The 20,973-nt window shown below is 43.9% G+C and overlaps 1 protein-coding gene across 1 annotated transcript in view; it reads right to left on the reverse strand.

Moving 5' to 3' along the window:
• Positions 1–20,973, reverse strand: part of MOXD1 (monooxygenase DBH like 1) — a 773,208-nt gene that overhangs the window by 627,962 nt on the left and 124,273 nt on the right. The gene's annotated exons all lie outside the window — the stretch shown is intronic.

Raw genomic sequence — 20,973 nt, forward strand, 5'->3', positions numbered from 1 at the left:
GGGCATGTATGTGTGCCACATGGCACAGGTGTACATGCACAGATGTGCATGTACACTGGAATTCGTTATTTACCACAAAATATTATTTTGTGGTAAATAACGAATTCTTAAGGGCCTGTGGCACTGTTTTCAGTGCCACCTACATCTAGATTTACCGATTTGGTAAATTTACCGAATCAGTATTTTAGGATTCGGTAAATTTACTGAATCGTAATATTTAGACCCCCTACATCTCAAACTCCAAATACCGGTCGGTAACGGCCGAAATCGTCCATTACCGACCGGTATTTGGCCACCTACATCTGGCCTATAGACCAGTGCTGATTTTGCGGCAAACCGCGAAATCGCAAAATCGCGAAATTCTGGAGGGTCTGCATAGTGTAATATGCATAGTGTATTAACCATGAAGTTCCCATTCCTCGCTTGATCAAGCACTTTACGACGCTGGTAGATTTCACTGTGAAGTCACAGAGAATGGTCTAGTAAAGTGCCTTTTATTCCAGATGATTGAGTTCATTCTGCTTCTTTTTTACAATACAGAGAACATGTAAGGTGATGACTATAAATGGTTATTTTTAGCCTCGTAACATTCTGTTACAATTATTTGATTTCCATTAGCAGAGCTTGGATGTTCTGAGAAGCTCTTGTCAGAACACAGGGATAGAAAAGAGATGCCGTGAATGTCTCCTTTGTTTGCTGCCGAGTTCCATCGAGGAGTATAAAAGAGTCTCCAGCATAAGATCAACTTTAAAACTGAATTGTTTAGTCCAGCCAAGGACTGAAATGAGAGGAAAACAACATATTTCCTTCACCCTGAAACATTTACATTGGATTTGAAAGAGGGAGAAATGATTATGTCTTGCTCAAGAAAGCCTTCCTCTACATTTTCATATCTTGAACCTGCCATGCATTATCCTACTAGGGTTGCCCTTGGAACTGCTTTTTCATGCATTTCTGTAATTAGCAGTAATATGCACTCTTTGCAATGACAAGCATTTATTGTCCAGCAGGACCGGCCTGGCTACAGGGCATTTTGGCAATCTGCCGAGCTGGGGGCTGATGTCACTGCGGTGGGGGCTAATTTCGTAGATGGAGACCTACGTGTGCTTCGAAATCAACAATGCAAAACAAATTTTGTTTTGCACACGCAGGTCCCCATCAACAAAATCAGCCCCCAGCTCTGCAGAATGCCAAAATGCCCGGTAGCCAGTCCGGGCCTGTTGTCCAGTTTTTTTTTTAATAGTGGCAACTTGGCCTAGAGGCATTAGAGCGCTTTATAGCAAAACAAAACTATGTTACACTTTTGGCAGAGGGAGATTTCGTGATTTGACCATAATCCCAGGATGCTTAGCCAAGGCCAACATTCTAGTCTGATTCCCAACGTTCCAAAGACAGTAGCTTTATCTGTTAGGCCACATCTCCTCCATAAGTGGCCGAAGGGCTAGAGCAATTGACTTTGAAGCACGGGAACAGGGTGCGAGTCTCGACAGGGACACTCAACATTCGGTGATCCTGGGCAAATTACCCATCTACCCGTGTAACAAAGTGAATGTGTCCATCTGTAAAGCAACTGGTGCTCATGTAAAGTGCTCTGATACCTTCGGGTCGAGTTCGTGCTATAGAAAGCTCCTCTCAAAAAGTGCTCCTATTTGCAAATTTCTCTTTTGTTCGATCTACAAAGACTTCACTGCCAACTATTTCTGACTCATCGATCTCTCTGTTTCTCCTTAAATGCACATATGATTCACTCAATTCACTCTTTAGTCCAGTGATTTTCCAATCTCCTGATCGAAGGGTCTATCCGAAATATCTACTCTTCATCCTGGTGTAATTATAATTTCAGGCCCCGCCTTTTGATGTGCCTCAGGCCTTAATCTCCCTGGAACCACTCCCTAACACTATTTTATCACTGATAGCTAAATCCTCTGCCTCTCTTGTTCCTTCTCCCTCATCACCATGATATAATTCCTGACTGTACTATCACATTTTGACGTTGCACAGCAGCCTGCGGCTTAAGCATTGGACGTAACAATCTTAAATGATTGAATGCATATAATCCACAGATATAATCCACAGTACTTCAAAGCCTCAAACCTCTTATCCTACCCTTCCTAAAAGCCTAATTTAGATCTTGGCGGATGGGTTACTCTGTCACAATGGTGTCAGATATCCTGTCCGTCGAAATATAAATTCCATTATATCCTATTGGAGTTATATTTTGGAAGACGTGATATCGGTCACTGTTGTGACAGAGTAACCCGTCTGCCAAGATTGAAATCATGCCCTAAGTCTTCTATCACGTACATCTCATCAAGGAATGTGAGAATTCCATTTTACAGCTCCATGCACTGTTTCAGCTTAGTCTCCTCGATTGCTTCCTCATCTCTAGTCATTTCTTCAGCATCTGCAAGATCCTTCCCTACCATACCTTGCTGTCAACTAAGATCTTCTCAGTGCTCAAATTCTCAGGATCGCAGCTGTAGTACTGAAAAAACCTTATCATCGGTGTCCCATACTATTCTCTTCCCTCTCTGTTCAACTTCCATAGCTCCTTTGATTCAGATAATAGTCTTCATTCAGATAGAAAGTTGTTTGTTTCACAAAATTGTCGGTAAATATATTTATTGTAGCCTTCTTTTCATCCTCCACTTTTAAGTGAATCCTGCTTATTCCCACACTTTCGGTAACAGTTACACCTGTATCTTCCATTTCTAACTTTAGTGTGCAGATAAACCTTACCTAAGTGGGTGTGCTTTTGCATGATCTTGAATCTGAACTCACATAACTCTTCCCTCAATAACCCTGAGCTATCCACTTGTCTCAGGAATGCAGAATGGACCCAATTAACACATCCCATGTGCCACCTTAGGGGTTAGTTACTTTCCTCAAGTGCTGATCTACTTAAACACCAAACAGCAAGGCTGCAATCAATAACCAGCTTCTCCAACTGCAAGGCAATCCATCTGTTCTCATATTGCTGCCATGGTCGTAATAAACAATAAGGTCCCTTTATTTAAAATATTTTGTCATTGTATGTCTCATCCACATCTCCCTAAAACCTTTCTCCAAAATATTAAAGTTACAGTTGCAATAATCCATACAATTAAAATTGCTCTCAGATTCATGCACAGCATTTTTGTAAAGATGATTACCACTACAGTAGACTTGCAAAGACTCAGTGTTAGACCTGACATCTGTGGCACGTTTTTTCCCCAAAACCTTTTGCCCTCCCTCCTCTGATTTGGTGGTTTTAAGGACTCTTCACATTTTACCACTGCTAATCAATGCTTAAGAGCTCCTGCTCACTCCTCATAACATGCTAAAATTGGCTTACATACAGTTGGCACATTTAATTTACTTGTAAGCCCCTAGTAAAGTATTGATACATGCACCCAGGGACTGTAAATTAAATGCTACTAGTAGGCCTGCAGCAATCAATGTGCCACACTCTAAAATAACTTTTTAAAATACATCTCAGACCTGCCATCGCAGCCTGTGTGCAGTTTTAAACTTCCATTTCAACCTGGTAAAATAACCCATGTGCCAGACCTAAACCTTAATTTGTACTACATATAAGTCACTCCTACGGAAGGCCTGAAACAGCTGATTTTAAAGCATGCGTTTCTGTTGCACTGAAAAGAACGAGGTAGATTGAGCCATCACAAAGTACAGTAACTGTCCACAGCTATCAGACCAACCCACACACATACGTAGGCCAGACCATCTGGTACAAGTTGGTACATCTTGAATTATTGCTGAAATATTATTTTGAAACATAGCTTGCACGAAGTAAAAGCCGCAACCTCTCGCAATAGCAGTACCTGTCGTAAGTTCCGCTCTCACATATATTTTTAGAGATATGTACAGGACAAAATGTTCTTTGTTTATGTTCTGCTGTCAAGCATGGCCAACCAACCATGGGGACACCTAACCCTTTCCGATGTCCTAGGACGCATGTGGTTAGGCCATCTTTCCGATGTCCTGGGACACATGCGGTTAAACCACTTGCACCAAAAGTGCTTAAGCAAGGGCGTCATCATAGGAGCCTGGTTTCGCATTTTTAGGTATATCAGACCCAACCATCAAATTTGAAGTCAGAACTCTACTGCGGTGACTTTCACAGGCGTTGGGTTCTCCGGCTAGCCGTATATCTGACTTGGGACATCAATGCCTCTCTCTCAGGTGGTAAAACTCCCAAGCTAGATAACATTTCTGCTTTTTTTGATCTCGGACTATACTCAAATTTTCCATTCACACCCAATTCCTTGCATTTCAGGTTTCTTTGAGTGATGAGGCCTTGTGTGGCTAGCTTCCCTGGTTAGGTCGGCTCAAGACACTTGATTTTTATAGATTGTGTTCTGCATTCTCTAAACTAATTTCAATTGTGCCTTTTAAAAGACCCCAGTCCTTTCGCTCCTTGGGTCTCTTTGGAATGTTAAACTTGCATGGATAATTCTCTTCAGAAAAGCACATTTTTAGGCACTATGTTTTCATAGAATGTATTCTGTGCCTTTTGAATGTCTTACTGATTTCAATTATACCGTTTTACAGGTCCTAATTCAAGCCTGTTTTTAGGCTCTTGCACATAACAAATGTGAACTTGTGTTTTTAATCCTGACGGATTGAAGTCAGACTTTCAACGTTTCCTTGGTCATGCTAATTAATTAATGCATTTTCTGATGTACTTAAGAGTTAACAAATAAAATGCCCCTTCAAATGTGATCTTTTTTTTCTCATATCATTGTTCCTTGTCGCTCAGTGAAGTGTTGCGTCGGTGGCCTGTGTCCACATTTGAGGTGACCACACCCGAAAGGAAACGTAGAATTACCCTTTCTCAGGGCAGGGTGCAGTGTACTTTGAAGGTTGAACACATACATCTAAATTTCCCATGTCCTGGCAGTGAAAAACTTACTGTAAGGCCAATCGGATAAAATTGGTATATCTTTTTACATTTAATAAGTGAAGGATTTTTTTGGGGGGCAGGTAAAAATCTCATGTTTCGTGTTTAAGAAATTGTAATTTAAAACACCTCTTTATGCTAAGGTCAGATTTAATTCACAATTTTAAATATGCCACTTTTAGAAAATTGTTATTTTATTGTCCTAACCATTTGGTACCTGCACCCTATGTCCTGAGTCACATGACTGGGTGTAGTTGGCAGTTGGCCCTTGTGTATTTCTCCCAGATACTGCCACAAAAGGTGAACAGGTGTTGGCAGGATGTTCTGTTCTGAAGCACAGGGACACAACAAGCTCCTAAGGCCTCCCTGCAACTGCCCTACTGACCTATTGCACTGGACCTTCACCTGTGGTTGCCTGCGCCCTGCTGGAGTGAGTTCCTGATCCTCTAGAGGTGTCTTTCCAGGTGCTGAGACCTTGACTTTCATCAGGGAGAACTCCTCTGGGCCTAACTGAAGGTGCAATCAAATCTGGCACGAAGCAATGCGAATACCCACAAAACCTCGCTACAGAGCAGCACAGGTTCCTTGGAACCAACACAGAGTAACGCAAAGCACAGCACAACTACAAGACTCATCAGAACTGATGCTGAGCGATGCAAAGCACCACACAGCTGCAAGCTTTATTGGAACCAATGACAAACAGCGCGAGGCACTGAGAAGCCTCACTGCACAAGTACAAGAATCATTGGAAACAATGAAGCCGCAGAGAACATTGCAAAGCTTTGCCACAAAGGCCGGAAGGAATAAAACCTCCTAACTTAGGGCCTCATTAGGATTGCGGTTTCCGGTCCAGGGAAGACATGGCTTGGCAGTTCGGGCTGGACTGTTCCCATGAGGCACAGGGTCAGACTGATTTGCATATAGCCATGTCTGAACTGGGGTGGCAGAGTGGGCTAAAGAACGGTGATGGATTAAACCCAGATCTTTTGACTGGGTGTGAGTGTTTGATTGATTCAGATGCTCCGTCCATCACCACCCCTTTTGTACCGCTTTTGGCCGCCATAAGTGTGGCAGGGTATGCTTAGACGTGAGTCCCTTGCTCACTTTGCCACTGGATTCAAGCAAGCTGGGCTGAAGACGGCTTGAATTCCAGAAACCGGTCCTCGGAAGCTTGTTTCCGGTCCAGGGAAGACATGGCTTGGCAGTTCGGGCTGGACTGTTCCCATGAGGCACAGGGTCAGACTGATTTGCATATACTCATGTCTGAACTGGGGTGGCAGAGTGGGCTAAAGAACGGTGATGGATTAAACCCAGATCTTTTTACTGGGTGTGAGTTTTTGATTGATTCAGATGCTCCATCCATCACCACCCCCTTTTGTACCACAGATATGTTGCAGCATTCTTCATAGTACACATCTGAAGCCATAGTCCAAATTGAGAAAAATATTAAAATAAATCCAACGCTGCTTGCTCTGAAGGCCCTTTAATATGAGTTGGCTTCGAATGGATGGCTGGGGATGTGTTAGTGATATCGATTTAATTTTATTTAAATTATATATGGAATAAATTACTCTGCCATACATGGTAAGAATATTGAAATTCTCCAAGGAGTTCTGTGGGGACATAGAAGAAAAAGGCCAAATACTCAGTTCCTTTATATGATCACAGAACTCCTTTAATGCACAACAGAGGGCGTTTTATTCCTTCTAATACATGTTCATGTTATCACCATACAATAAACTGCTTAAATCTTTGGTGCATTGCTGCTTCATATGAAAGAGGTAGTATGGTTGCAGACATGAAACCTAAAAGTGGAATCCATGGTGCAAAACAAAGCCAACCCAAAAAGTAGTAATTTGTTGCAAATGTTAGAATCAGTTTTATGTAAATCAGATTTTTAAAGTCTTCAGCTCGAATCAGTAGTAACATGAAGAGAAATGAATTCTTCATCGTAATGAATTCTAATGTGGGGGCATTGTGCCAACACAACTGTAGAAAGAAATTGAAGTTGAGTAGCTACATGATTAGGTCGAAGCCTTTCAGACAGCACAGCTGTCTGGTTACACAGACATAGTAGGGACATGCTAAAAGCTGTCTGACTGGCTGCGTGCATTCTTCAACGAGTGCTTGCTTTCATTGAACAATGTTTCTGTTTTTTCATGAGGCACTCCACGAAAGTGCATGTTTTCAACTGTCGCCACTGAAAGCTAGTTCAGGGAGAAGTAAATGTGCTGTATTTCTTGGAAGAGGTTCCTCCCTCTCTGTCTTTCTGCTTGACTGATGATTCTACTTGTCTTTGCCACTTTTATCATCAATCTTGGATTTCTGTTCTATCTACAAGCTTGTTGATTTTTCTTACTAATAGCATAACATGAAGAATACTCTTCCTCAATTTCACAAACGTGCCATAAGCACTGGAAGTAGGTGAGTGGGTGTGCTGAAGCATACCTAAAATTACCATGCTGGAGTTCAGAAGTAAATGAGCAATAAACAGGCCTTTAAATGTTGTTTTAAACTTGCAATGTGAAAGGCTGTGGGATGTAGTGTTTTTTTCTAGCACAAAACAACATTTCAACACCAGTAAATAAACTGTACAAATATTTCAGAATATATCAGAATTAGGAAAGGAAAAATGAACCACCTTTTTCGTAATTTTAAAGTGTGGTGGAAACAAACATTTTAATATGATCAAAACAATTCAATACTCTAGGTGATCCCGAATTCTACACATTATCGTTTGTGCTCTATATAGTTTTCTCATTAAAACTGCATGTCTGTGCAAATGTAATGGTAATTTCAATTGAAAATGTGTTGCCTGTAATGGCAGTGCACTATTACACCGGGCATACTCCAGTCTATGCCACTTTACTCTAGGACACTTTGCTCCACACCATTGTACAATGCTTTACTCTACTCTATGCCACTCTACTCCCCTCCACTCCATGACACACTAATACACTCTACGCCACTCCACTCTACAACATTTCACTCTATGCCACTCCACCTATTGCACACTATGCCACTCTACAGCACCCCCCTCTATGCAACTTTACTACGCTCTACGTCACTTTTCTCCACTCCAGTCTATGGTACTCTACTACCCTCCACTCTATGACCCCCCACTCTATTCCACACCACTCGGTGACATTCACTCTATATCACTGTACTCTATTCTATGCAATTCCACTCTATGCCACTCCTCTCTATGCCACTGCCACTCTATCCCACTCCGCTCAACACTATACTCCACTTCACGCCACTCTTCTCCGCTCCACTCTGTCACTCGACAACCCTCCACTCTATGACCCTCCACTCAATGTCCCTCCATTCTATGCCACTACACTCTACATCACTCCACTCTACAACACATTTCTCCACTCCACTCCAGTATACAACACTTTACTCTACTCAATGCCACTCCACACCACACTATGGCACTCAACTCTATGACACTTCACTCTACTCCATTTTACACCACTCTACTTAACGATATTCCATACCACTTTACTCGACTCTACACCACTCCTCTCTACTCCACCCTACACCACTCCACTCTATGACACTACTCCTTTCTACACCATTTCATTGCACCTCACAACACTCCACACTACGATACTGCACTCCATACTACTCCACTCTACAACACTCCAAGAATCATATCTTCAGTTCACCTGATTGGATTTTTGTTGTTTTATATTTTATATCTACACTACTATTATAAAGAGAGAACAGTGTCCTTTGAGCCAGGTAAACTCGAAAAGTACACCACCAATCCAAACACCCAATACATGTTTGAAAACGTCAGGGCAAGTAGAAGGACATTGGCTATATAAATTTAAAAAAAAAACGTTATTTAGAAAATTTATATTAAAAAAAAGTAGTCCCTCCAAAGTAGCGCCTGCCGTGACGTGCGTGCCCACGTCAGGAGCACTGGGAGGAGCGGCGTCCGAGGAGCGACGGACATGGCGCGGGGGAGGAGCCGTGACCTGACGAGCAGCGGACAGGCCAGCGGCGGTGTGAGCAGCAGAGAGGCGGACATGGCGCGGGGGAGGAGCGGCGGCGGACAGGCGGTGAAGAGCAGGGAGGCGAGGAGCGGTAAACTGAGGAGCGGCGGATCAGGTAAGCCTCCGGGGACAATGTCGGGGCAGGCGGGTGTCGGGCCACGGAGAGGAGCAGAGAGGCGAGGAGCGGTAAACTGAGGAGCGGCGGATCAGGTAAGCCTCCGGGCACAATGTCGGGGCAGGCGGGTGTCGGGCCAGGTGGGGGACGGGGATCGGCTGAGGAAAGTTCACAAGATGCACAGATACTCCTGCTACCATTTGGGGGTACTGCAACACGCTGTAGTATGTAGGGCCAGGAGGGGGACGAGATGTTGGGATGCACAGATACTCCTGCTACCATTTGGGTTACTGCAACACGCTTTAATAATGAATAGATGCATGTGTGTCTTTATGGAGCACAGAGGCGAAAGTCAGAGTCTCGGGGGCATAACAATCACCACCTCATCTGTCTTCCCATTCACTGTCAGAATCTACTTGGTAGTAGACCCCACGACAAAGACAGGTGAACGCAACGAACACTGGGGCAGCCGGGAGTCAGGGCAGGCGGGGGTAGGGGAAGCCTGAATGTTCCCGGACAAGGTCGGGACGGGCTGCTAGTTTTTATATATTGGAGTGGAGTTTTTATTGTGCTGTGTTTTCTACTTTTTAACATTTTTTTCTACTTTTAAAAACGTTATACATTTTCTTAGTTTAGGCATTCCTGATCTGTACCATAGCTACCAGGAGTTGAGCTCAGGTTAAAACTTTTTCCTGAACTAACAATAATAGCGGCATTAATAATTGTGGTGGACTGCCATCCATGTCTCTTTGTCTGGCTGTTTTGCGATGGCCAGCCCGACATGAATACTTTAAACCTCTCAACTCAGCTGTCTTTGACAGCTGGGTTAAGAGCAAGCACAGGCCTTCAGTCTCCTCGGGAGTGCCAAAAAAAAAGGCCACCCCGACCAATCCTGGTGCTTCTCTTGTGCTGTTTAACAGTTTGCCACTGGATTAAAGTTAGCCTGGCTGATGAGGGCTGTTAGCCCGAAACTGGTCCCAGGATGCCTGTTTCCGATCCAGGGAAGACATGGCTTGACAGCTCCAGCTGGACTATTCCCATGAGGTAGAGGGTCAACACTGATATGCATATAGCTGTGTCTTAACTAGGGTGGCAAAGTGAGCTAAAGAATGATGATGGATGCAACCCAGATCTGGGACTGGGTGTGAGTGTCTGAAAAGTTTCAGCGCTCCGCCCATCATCGTCTTGTGTTTTCTTGGTTAACAGTATGGGAGCAGTGCAGGATCGGTTAAGGGAGTTTGCCTGGGGCCTGTGCTGGAGCCTGGTCAAGAGAAGAAGAGGACTGGAGCAAGGAAGACTTGTCATCATGCAGCATTCAGGGTAAGTGGCTTTTTATTTTATTTTATTTCATAGCACCTTGCATGTAGTGCATGAATGCACCCACCCACCCTTTGCCCACCCCACCACTCTCAGAGTTGCCAGGCACCACTGTTCTAGAGGTTCTGTCTTGACTCCTGATACTTGTAGATCCTGGACCCTCTTTCACACTCTGATCCCCATATGTTCCACCCCTGAGGTGAACCTTGATTGATTCCATTTGATCAGCAGAATTGTACCCCCAGATACTAAAATGATGTCATGTGCTCTTTTAGAGTTCCCCTCATTCTCATCCTTGCCTCCCGCACTGCAACCCAGCCCCAGGTGTTGCTTCGGCTCAAGTAACAGCACAAAATGGGCAGGTGATCTTTAGAGTCATATCAGGTTGGGGAATTTGCATACGGAAACCCACAAGAGACTCACTTTGCCTTAAATTAAATGGTTTTTCCTTCATACAAAAATCTTTTTGTCAAAACTGTAATGCATTCGATCTGTTCCTCTAATCCCCATATCTCTACAGAGGCCTTTTGCTTGTTCATGCAATCGAAATTATTTGTTATGTTTTCACTTATCATCCTGATTCATCCTTTTATAAAGGGGTTAGTTGATAAACTAAAGCACATTATTATACCACTGAGCGACTGCAGCACAGGTAAAAATGGAGCGTTCCTGGGAACCCCCAAACACCCTTTAAATATGGGTACTTACAGGGTGCACTGACTGTGTGCCAACTTTATATGGCGCATAGTCTTTGCTCTTTCTGATGGCCTCTTTGCCTCTGCACCTGCATCTGTAATATAGAGCAGGAACACAGACAAAGGATTAGCTCTTTTGCAAGGGCAAGGTCCACTATGCAAAGTATGGGAAAGTCACTTTCTTTTCATGCAGCTGCAGCACTTTGCAAAATATGGCCCCTAAATTTTTCACATTACGCATCTAATTTTGGAGACACTGTGCCTAAATTTAAATGGGGAAGACAAATGACAATTTTTTACATTTTAACAGAAGTATTTAGTACCCTAATTCCATTAACTAATGTGAAATTAAAAAAAGGCTAATATACTGAATCAAAAAATGAGTCAGTTCTAAATGCTGTGCAATCACATCAGAAAGAAAAGGCAGCTGTACTAGGATAGCGCAAATATGAGTTAAAGGAGCACTTCTGTTCTCAATAGAGTACTATTGCTCCTGGTTCTGCAATGGGATGTCATGTTAAGTTCTCTAGGCTCACCAGGCCATTTCTAAAGTGCACAGCTACAAGGGAATAGATAGGGCACAGGCAGAGAAGTGTGACTGCTCTCTCTTCCAAGCTCACAAAGGGATCAGTGCGTAGTTCCTCAGCCTTTTCGATGGAGCAATCATGTCAATACTTCCTATTCAGGTGGCAGACTAACGATTTCTAGGCTAGTGTTCCACCTCCTGATTCCTGCATGCAAAAACCACTTTCCGCACCCGGCAGGGACTGGTCTTGTGCAACTCGGATTATGCACTGCTCGTATCCTGCTCCTGCAGGCAAGTGCACAACATTTTTGTCATGCTCTCTCTGCCTGCGTGGTGGAACAACGGGCCGTTGACCGACTTATAAATTGGTCTCTCAGTCAGGTGGTGGATGCTGTCATTCAATCAGTTAGGCATGGTGATGAGTATTACGTCCCTATGTGAACGACATAAACCCCTTCCCTGCTAGGCATATTCCCCCCTGTGCTAGGACTTTTTTGGCTATTTGGAGTAGGTTGTGTTTAGACCCTGGTAACTTTTTGACCCCATAAGGTATCCACGCCAAAATTGCGTATTTTCTTCCAACATCATTGGAATTTTAAAGGTACTCAGGGTTTGTTGATTCCATTGGAGTAGACCTAGAAATTAGCCAAAATACAGCTAAATTTTGTTTTTGGGGGTAAAAATGGGAAAGAAGTGCTGCAGATGAATGCGTCTGTTTTTTTCCCAACAAAGGGTATCAACAAAGGATATGTGGTACTGAAATCACCATCTTCCCAGCTTTCAGGGACTGACAGACTTTTGTCAGAAAACCAAAAAGTTTTACACAGATTTGGCATTTTACTGGGACATAGCCTATTTTTGTGCTTTCAACCTCCTTCCAGTTAATGATAAAAACGGGTATGAAAGCAATAATGGATCCTGGAAAGCTATACATTTCTACAAGTGAGACAAAATTCTTAATTCCGCAAGGGGTCATTTGTGTAGATCTTTGAAAGTTTTCTTATAGAAACTAACAGTTGAAAATAGGAAAAATTGAAAATGAGTTGAAAAAGCAGCCATTTGTGCCAACGTTTTCACCTATAACTTCTTCTAAGTATGACAGATTTTTTAAAGCAATGTACAGTTACATTTGCTGGTCCCTTATGGTTGTGGGGATATATAAGACTTGTACCTTCACCAAGAACCCGAGGACATCAGAGCCAATAACTGAGCAGCTTCTTGCAATGATTTTTTATTGTGTACTGGGTATATAGCAATTCATTTGGCAAAATATAAATAGTGAAGCATCAGTATGAAAGACACCTATGTATTTCTGAAATGAAAACAAAATATAGAGTTTAGAAACAGTAGCTATTTGCACATCTCCAAAATTGTGGGTAGCCATACTGGCATGTGAATTAAAGGACATATTTCAAAGTGACTTCTTTTTTGTTCATTGTCTTACATTCGGAAGGCAGAAATGCATCAAAAGTCAATCTTCTACAATTCTGTGTTTTCCTAAGTCTTCCAACAAAAATGTTACCTCACTTGTGTGGGTAGACCTAGTGCCCGCAACAGGAAACAGGCCAAAATGGACATACCACATTTTTACAGTGAGAACTGACCCTTCTTTGCAAAGTGCCTAGCTGTAGATTTTGAAGCCTAGCTCTGCCGGCACCTACAAAAACCTAGCAGCCCTATACATTTTATAAAACAAGACACCCAGTGGAAAGCAGGATGGGGTGGCTTGTCTGGCTCTCCCCAGATTCTGTTACCCAGAATCCCTTGCAAACCTCAAACATTTTGTAAAAAAAACACATCCTAAGATTTCTGTGATGGAAAGTTCTGGAATCGGCGTGGGTCCCCAAAATTCCACCCACCCAGCATTCCCCATAGCCTTCCAATAAAAGTGGATCCTCACTTGTGTAGGTAAGTCTAGAGCCTGTGACAAGAAACGGCCCAAAACACAACGTTGATACACCACATTTTTACAGTGAAAACTGACCCTTTTTGCAAAGTGCCTTGCAGTAGATTTTTGACTCTAGCTCTCCCGGCACTTAGGGAAAACTACCAAACTTATACATTTTTAAAAACTATACACCCAGGGGAATCCAGGATGGGGTAACTTGTCTGGCTCCCAACAAGTTCTGTTACCCAGAATCCCTTGCAAACCTCAAACATTGTAAAAAAAGCTAATTTTCCTCACATTTCTGTGATGGGAAGTTCTGGAATCCGCGTGGATCCAAAAGATTCCACTCACCCTGCATTCCCCAAAGTCTTTCAATAAAAATGGTACCACACTTGTGCAAGTAGGCCTAGTGCCCAGGACAGGAAACAGCCCAAAACAAAACATGGACACACCACATTTTTACAGTGAAAACTGACCCTTTTTGTGCAAAGCGCCTAGAAGTGGATGTTGAACGCTAGCTCTACAGGCACCTAGGGAAACCTAGCAAACTTATACATGCTTTAAAACTAGACACCCAGAGGAATCCAGGATGGGGTGACTTGTCTGGCTCTCCCCAGGTTCTATTACCCAGAATCCCTTGCAAACATCAAACTTTGAGAAAAAAACACATTTTCCTCACATTTCTGTGATGAAAGCTCTGGAATCTGCATGGATTCACAAAATTCCACCCACCTTGCATTCCCCAAAGTGTTCTGATAAAAATGGTAGCTCACTCATGTAGGAGGACCAAGTGTCTGCAGCAGGGAAGGGCCCAAAACGTATTGTGGAGACATCACAATTACCTACCACAAAACAACCTGGTTTTGCAAAGAGGGTCACCTGGGTTTTTGTCCCCAGGCTCGGCATCCATCTAGGGAAACCTACCAAACCAGCACATTTCTGAAAACTAGACACCCAGGGAATTCCAGGAAGTTATGGCTTGCGTGGACCCCCAATGTTTTACTACACAGAATCCCCTGCAAACCTCAACTTTAGCTGAACAAAATCACATTTTCTACATATTTATGTGTGGATCCCGTGCTAGGTGGCCATTGGAGGAAACCTACCAAACCCACACATTTCTGAAAACTAGCCACCCGGGGGATTACAGGGAGGTATGGCTTGCATGGATTCCCAAATGTTTTCCTACCCAGAATCCCTGCAAACCGCAAATGTAACTAGAAAAATCACATTTTCCTTATATTTTTATGTGGGATCCCCGCACTGGCAAAAATGTCCTACCACACAGCTTTTCCCTTGGTCTCCTGATAAAAATGATACCTCACTTGTGTGAGTGTCCAATGCAGAATCGCATAAAAACGTATTCTAAACAAAATATATAGCGCTTAGAGTTTGCGGTGCTATATCCTCAATCCCAATGTTTTTGGCCTTTCCCAGTCGCAGGAACTTGGCCCACCCACACAACACAATTGAGGTATAATTTTACTCAGGAGACTGATGGAAGCACTGAGTGGTGGGACATTTGTGCTGGCGAAGTGATTCCAGCCAGAAATGTGAGGAAAATGTGATTTGTTTAGCTAAATTTAAGGTTTGCCGGGGATTCTGGGTAGGAAAGTACTTGGTGATCCATGCAAGCCATATCTTCCTGAACTCCCCCAGGTGTCTAGTTTTCAGAAAAGTCTGGGTTTGGTAGGTTTCCCTGATGGCTACCGAGCGCGGGACTAAAAACGCAGATGCAGAAAGACTGTGTTTTTTGGGGGGGGGGGGCGGACATTGGGATGCCCATTCTGGGCAGCCCCCCCACTACATAAGAAATCCCTCATATTTGCTGGCACCTAGTGGGTTCTCTGCCCCTCCCAGGGGTCAGATCAGGGACTATTGCCCTAATCTACCTCCTGGGAGGTCAGAAAGACTGTGGCATCTTTGTTAGGGGTGGGGGCATTGGCATACCCATTCTGGGCAGCCCTCAATCCTGAATTGTTAAAAAAAATAAAACACTGGGGCCTAGTGGGCTTTCTGCCCCCCCCCCCCCGAGGGAGGATATAAGGTGCTTTTTGGGGGTGGGGACATTGGCATGCCCATTCTGGGAACCCCCCTCTGTTTTAAAAAAATGATCCCTGGTGCCTAGGGGGCTTTTTGCGCCCCACCCCCGGTGGGGCAGATGAGGGGCTACCACCACCCTCTGCCTCCTGGGGGGGGGCAGCTAGACTGTGGCAAAGGTTTGGGGGGTAAGGGCATTGGCATGCCTATTCTAGGCAGCCCTCACCCCAAACTCTGGGGGAAAAAAATCCCTGGTGCATAGTGGGTTTTCTGCCCCCATTGGAGGAAGATTAGGGACTACTGCCCCCATATGCCTCCTGGTGGGGGGGAGAAAGGCTTTGGAATCTTTTTTGGGGGGTGGGGGCATTGATATACCCATTCTGGGCAACCCCCACCCTTGAATTTTGAAAAGAATTTACCCCTGGTGCCTAGTGGGCTTTCTGCCTCCAAGGGGGCAGGTAAGGGGCTATTGTCCTCATATGCCTCCACGGGGTCAGAAATACTGGAGCAATTTTTGTGGGGAGGGGGTATTGGCATGCCCATTCTGGGCAGCCCCCACCCCTATGTATAAAAAACGTAATCCATGGTGCCTAGTGGACTGTGGAAATTTTTTTGGGAGGTGGGAGCATTGGCATGCCCATTCTGGGCAGCCCCACTCCGAACTTTGGGGGGAAAAATTCCTGGTGTTTAGTGGCCTTTCTGCCCTCCGAGGGGCAGATAAGGGGCTATTGTCCAGTCTGTCTCCCAGTGGGGGCAGAAAGATTGTAGCGTTTTTTGGGGGGTTGGGGTGGGGGCAGTGGCTTGCTATGACCCCCCTTTGCACCACAGGTGGGGCAGAAAGACTGTCTGTGGCAAACGTTTAGTGGGGGAGCAAAGGCTCTTGCCCAAGGGGCTGCTGCTCCCTCCCTGGTGTCAATGGGTGGATCCCTGCTTGGAAATCGCCCTCCTGGGGCGATCCCTAACCAGGGATCCACTAGGAAAGGGAGCCATTGGAAAGGGGAGATTCTCCCCTTTCCCACGATACCTCTCCCATGTGTTTCGGTGCTTGGGGGGGCTAAGATAGCCCCACAAGCACCGAAACTTTGAAACTCAAACTAAGTTTCAGTTTTGTTTTCGTTGTAATGACAACAGCGCACCATGTGCGCAATCGTCATCACAAGGAGAACAAAAACCGTGCTTTGGGAGGTTGGGGAAGTTCTTCCCCACCTCACAAGGCAAAAACAATTGGAAATCCCTCGACTGCTTACAGCAGAGGGTTTTTTTGCAAGTGTGCTCAGGACGGAATGGTTCCATCATGAGCACACTTGCAATTGTGCTCATGAAGGAACCATTCCGTCATGAGCATGGAAGGCGTTAAGGTCCCTGAGTCTCAGTTTGATAGATAGCCACGGTTATGATGTTATAATACATGGGATTCTGTAATCTTTGTATAAATGACAGTCACAAATTTCTTTATATTCAGCGACTTGTGATGCACCAAGTCACTGATTATAAAGAAGTCAGAAGCCAACTATTATAAGGTTATTACAGTTGAGTTCAGACGTCACAATGTCTGCTGCCAGAGCCAGCAGCCAAGGTGAAAGGCAGGTTAGGTCATAGACCATAATTTCTTTTTTTGATAGCAACACTTTAGTCATTTTAGTATAAACACAGATGAGCAAATACACACATAGTGGGCCTGCACAGTCACGTAGCATAAATAAAGCAGATGTTTCAAGTACAAACAGACATTGCTTTTCTTTACTCTGCTCTATTTTGATAGCTTACAATGACTAGCAGAAAGAGAATATTTATTTTTTGCACTCCTTAGATAGAAAGCTAAAATTGTTCTTCATGTTTCTACACGTTCTGTTTTTAAATGAAATTGTATTGGACTGTTTCTAATATCTGTTGCAACAAATATCTAACAGGTTTTTGATGTCTTTATCTTTGTACTAGAGGTTTGATTTTTATTCATGTTTGCAAACATGCTTGCTCCTTCACATTAAAGAGGTATGCACCAAGGTTTTAAGTGGTTTGTGGGAAAGGTGACCATTTATTATATGGGATAAAGTACCCAGTGGCATACATGATAAGGATATTACAAGTCACCTGTGGAGAAGTGTGGCTCAATGATTAGAGCGGCAGACCCTGATGCAGAGGTCTAGCCCGGGACCACGGTTCAATTCCCCGCCTTGGTGGGTCTTGGGCTCAAAATTCCATGGACCTGATAATTCTCGCCTCTGTGCCTATTCCAATCATAGAGTCCCACTCTGCAACTCTGGGCAATAGCTTGCTTAATCCCCACAACACTAAGGATGCCTGGCCTCCACCTTGGGGGTGCCCAGGAGTGGACGCCTCACAGGGAAAGTCAGGATGGGTTCCACAGCGTTATTCGTACAAGCGCCTTCAGACCCTTGCGGGTGAGTAGTGCGCTATACAAGTATCAATTTACATTTACATTTTACCTTGGAGTACCACAATTTGATAAAGAAACTTGGCCTTTGGCCCAATTCCTTTATATGGTTATGGAACTTCTCAATGACTTGCAATATTCTTATGATGTACGCCAGGTGGTGCTTTATCCCATATACATTATACAAATACCGATTTATGTATATCTCTGTAAAAACTACCACCAGGGGAATAGTCACATTGCCTTCAGGAGACAGATATGCATAATTGTCTTAGATCTTACATTGAGGGCTGAACCATTCCTGCTTGCATACTCCACTTTATACGCTATCCTCTGTTAAACAATTAAGCTGGCTTGAAGAGACAAGTTGAATGTGATGACAACTGAAGTCTCAGAAATAGGAGAAACCCCACTGCCTAAACTCAGAATCATGTCCATGACCAAGAACATTTATCGCTGAGAGCAGTTCTGAATGTCAAAATTCTAGCTCATAGGATGGGCTTCATCATGACATGATTTTATCTTGGAATTTGTCCTTCATAGTGCATAACTCATGTAGATTTGACATTCTGATATAAATAAAAAGAAATTGCAATGCTGCAAGAACCTTTACTCCTGTCCTCTCTATAGCTGAACACATGCAGTGTACTTCAAAAGTAGACCAAAGTCGAGCATATGGTAACCTACCAGTAGCAGTCTTGCTTGGGCTGTTTACCTCTGCTACCAGACTTGAAGTGGAAGAAAAATATTGCTCAGTGCTAGAAATCGATACCTTTGCCAGCTTTAAAGTACATATCTGTTTATTTGTAGCGAATATTTATATCCCTCCATCTGTGGATAACAAAGTTATTCTTGAAAATTGGAAGGTAGAATGAGTTTGGGAATGACTGAATTCCACAATTGTATACTAATAATGAGTGATGACTACAATGTCAAGATGATGGACTGCAAGCTGTCAGTGACAATGCAATAATATTCGGTACAAACACTGAGTTTCACAACATCTAGGCTTGACTAGCATGGAAAGTTAATTCTTAACTACCAGTTTTATTTCAATATGAGAATGATAAAGGATGGCACAGGAATTTTTTTCAACCATTTACAACTTGGGCATACGTAGGGGCAGATTTATGAGGCCCTTGCGCCACGTTTACGCCGCTGTTGCGTCACGCAAGGCGGCGTAAACGTGGCGCATCCCTACGAACGATTTACAGCGTGACGCATCTAGGCAGATGCGTCACGTTGTAAAGCCCTGCGCCGCTTGTGGGCGTTCCGGCGCAGGGTGGGCGTTCCGGGGCAGGTGCGCCTCGCAAAAGTGGCTGAGTGAAATCTATGAGATTTCACTCAGTTACTTTTAAGCCAATGCTGCATCAAAAGCCTGCGCCTGCTTGAAGCAGGCGTAGGTCTTGACGCAGCATTGTTAAAATGGGGCACCCTCGAGCCTTGCTGGAGCTGCGTCGCGCTTGCGACGCAATTCCATCAATGCGCCACATTTCCGGCACAGATGCGTCACGCATCTGTGCCGTTTTTGCACCATGGTGCGCCGCATTATAAATGCAATTCTTAAACAACAAGGGACCCCAATCAAGTCAAACAGGGACCTCGGGGAACAGTTTTATGGAAACAACAGTGGTCCCATGCTTATGTGATACAACAAAACAAATAAATATAGACGAAATCGCTTCTATATTTTCAGAAGGACATGTCCAGCCGGACAGAGGTCTTCCAGGTTTACTTAATAAACACAGTTCTTCAATGCGGCGCACCATGGCTGGCGGAGCTGTGGCGCACTGTGGTGCATGTTAACTGGCGCATCCCTGGGGATGCGCCAGTTAACATAAATCTGCCCCGTAGATTTTAGCACTGTTAAAGGAGTGCACTGAACAACTCATCATGGATGCTAAGCACAAATTATTAAGCTACTAACATGGGAAAGAAGCATCACGCTCTTTATAAACTGGGTCAACAATCAATCAACTCAATAAAGGCTCGAGGTAAGGGATCCATCAAAGGAAGTTGGCCCTGATGGTTGGACCATAACTAAATTTTAAGGATTTTCAAATGGTGAGCACTTGTCTGAGTAGGCTAGTCATGCTGTGACCAGACATGGATATATGATGAAACCCTGTGAATGTAAGATTATTGTTCATTTTCAAAAAGAGTGAGAGAGGGTATCATCTTAAATGAACTGTAAGACTGGATGGCCACCATTTCTTGTACTGTGACACTAAATAGAGCCAATCAGATCATTTGACCTCTTTGGTTATGCCTCTTTTTAATCCAACTAGGCTTTTGTGCTGTTTTTCTCCTACATTTACAGAAGATTTCTCCTTACTCATCAACAATAGCAGATCCTCCAGATCCTGAGCAGATATCCTTCCTGCTAAACTGCACCGAAACCTCCTGTTCTTGCAACATACCAAGCCTAGGTTTCTTCTCAGTGCTTCATTTGCATCATAATGATTTCCTAACGGTTGTAAACTGGTTTGTGTTACCCTTTTAATGAAAAACACTTGCTGGACCCATGAAGATCTAACTAACTAATGCCTGTTTTCCAACTCCTTTGCCTGGCCAAGTCCTGGAAAAAGGCAATGTTTATCATGCTGGCAAATCATGTTGAGTATAACAGTCTTCTACACCCTTTGTATGTAGGGTTTCTTCCTGGTTGGAGTACAGAGTTGGCTTTGTTGGCTGAATTGGCCGTATTTTAATAGTGCCACAATGCTGCAATATGTTCTAAGGGAGAAGCCTTTGTGTTCATACACCGCTAAGCCAGCAATGCAAAAACAACAATTGATGGACAGAATGCAGAACAATGTCATACATTCACCCCAGTACAGAGATCTGGGCCTAAACCCATTGTTTTTTTGCTCACCATGCCATTCCCGTGTGGACCCAGCCATATGGAAATCAGTCTTGACCCTGCTCCCAATGGAAACAGTCCAGCCTCAACTTTCAGGCCAGGTCCTCCCTGGACTGGAAACAAGCATCCTAGGACCAGTTTTGGGCTTTCAGCCCTCATCAGTCAGGATAGCTTGACTCCAGTTGCATGGAGAGCACAGGAATTTTAAAAAGTTGGCATTGCTCTTCTCT

The sequence above is a fragment of the Lissotriton vulgaris genome, chromosome 6 (assembly GCF_964263255.1).
Source record: "Lissotriton vulgaris chromosome 6, aLisVul1.2, whole genome shotgun sequence".
NCBI lineage: Eukaryota > Metazoa > Chordata > Amphibia > Caudata > Salamandridae > Lissotriton > Lissotriton vulgaris.